This window comes from Meles meles, chromosome 17, assembly GCF_922984935.1.
Source record: "Meles meles chromosome 17, mMelMel3.1 paternal haplotype, whole genome shotgun sequence".
In the NCBI taxonomy this organism is placed as follows: Eukaryota; Metazoa; Chordata; class Mammalia; order Carnivora; family Mustelidae; genus Meles; species Meles meles.
The window spans coordinates 45,429,302-45,431,221 of NC_060082.1; the positions used below are offsets into that span (position 1 = coordinate 45,429,302).

At 41.2% G+C, this 1,920-nt stretch overlaps 1 non-coding gene across 1 annotated transcript; it reads right to left on the reverse strand.

Moving 5' to 3' along the window:
- Nucleotides 1-1,161: 1,161 nt before the first annotated feature.
- Nucleotides 1,162-1,265, reverse strand: LOC123928536. The gene has a single exon (XR_006815748.1). It is a non-coding gene; the product is annotated as a U6 spliceosomal RNA (small nuclear RNA).
- Between the last annotated feature and the right edge of the window lie 655 nt (nucleotides 1,266-1,920).

A 1,920-nucleotide genomic window follows, 5' to 3' on the forward strand; every position in this document is an offset into this window, starting at 1 on the left:
GTGCACTTGAGCACCGGCTGAATCTTAGTTCTGTAGATGGCAGCGGGTTTGCGGGTATAACTCCCAGCCGGCTAGAAACAATTGTCTAGTTCTCATGGTGGGTTAATCCAGCCTCCCAGCAAAAACATTGCCCTGGAAGCTCTGCTGGTCCTCAGTCTATTCCCTTTTGCCCTAGAACAATATAGCACAGATGATATTCTATTTCTGAAATGCACAAAAGGATTTTAGTATGGCATCATGTAGAATTACATGTCTCATCCCTTAATAGCCACTGCAGTGAGAGAACATTAGAGTACATTTTGTTTATACTGATGCTGAATAATCATTGAGCACTGAAGGGAACAAAAAGAGTGTTTTTCCTTTCCTATTTAGTATAAAGAGCTCTGGAATGAAAAAATTCACCAAAAGTCTGGCAACATAGATCCCCCTTTCCATGGCCATGTATCATTACTATGCATTACTTACCTTGCTTTTCAGTATGAAATTGATTTTTAGTTGCAAGTAAAGAGCCATGCATCAAGAGGTACCTAAATAGTAAGGACTTTTGTTTTTATTAAACAAATTCAGAGTTTACAGTGTCTCAAGGAGGGTCTGACCATGCCATCCAGGGCTCAGTCTCCTGCTCTCCTCACACTCTGACTTGATAGGCATATTGCTCCTCATTATCATGTGCATTGCTTCATGGACTTGATGTGGCTGCCTTAGTTCTGGGCATCACATCCATATTCCAGATAGGAAGGAGGAGAAAGGGACGACAGCAAGCTTTTTTTTTTTTTCTTTTTCTTTTATCCCCCCCAAGGCTGTCCCTTTTATTAGAAAGGAAAATATTTCCTGGAAAACTCCCAGCTGACTTTCATTTTATGTCTCATTGGTCCCTGCTGGTAACATTTCACTCCTGGCAGCATGGAGGATGGAACAATGAAGAGTTTACAGAGAGAAATCGCATGGCTATGGCTAGATGGAATTTATCAATCTTAATTCATTCCCTGAGTCAAAGTATACGGCTGCTACACATGACCAACCTCCACCACCTTCCAAACAAAATTAGTGTGGTTTGCAACAGCTACTGACAGCCAAGGACAGCCTTGGCAGCATTATTTTTAGCTGTAGTGACGGTGGTTGTGGAACTGACCAGTGCTCTTCTAAGACAAAGTTACTTTGAAAATGAATATGGTTTTCACAAATTTGCGTGTCATCCTTTTCAGGAGCCAGGCTCATCTCCTCTGTATCATTCAATTTTTGTAAATGTGCTGCCGAGGGAAGCATGAAATGACATGTGGTCTTGATCTCTGATAAAAAATACAGTCAGCGGAACTGAATATTATTTAGTTCAACATATTTAAAAAACAACAGCATGGCTTATTGAACGCAAGAAGACTACAGAGAAATAAAATCAAATAATATTTATACAATCTTCCTTTCCAAAAGGAAGTATTTTCTGAATCTAGTATAGGAGGAACTATAAACACCATTTGCACTGATGGTTCAGATTTCTCTGAGTGAGTAAATTCTAAGACTCACAAACTTCAAAGATCACTTTCTAGTCTATATTTCTACCAAATGCAGAGCAAAAAGTACCTCTTGGGTTGTGGCTTCCTCCGCCCCAGCAAAGACTACAGAGGCCATTGCCTACTCCTGTCTCTTCCCCTTCCTGGTTATTGTCTCTCAAGATCACCCCTTAGTAAGGTTCATTTTGGTATTTGGGGCCTTCTATTAGCACTCACAAGGTGAAAGGTCGGAAGTTAAGGTGTCCAGCCATCCTAGATTCCCAGGACTGAGGCTTTCCTAGGAAGTAGGACTTTCAGTGCTAAAACCAAAACCGTCCTAGACAAACTAAAATGGTTGGTCACCTGAGGGATTATCACCAACATGAAAGAGGGTGAGGGAGAGGGGGTTTGAGAAAAAGGAAGGAGAGGGAAG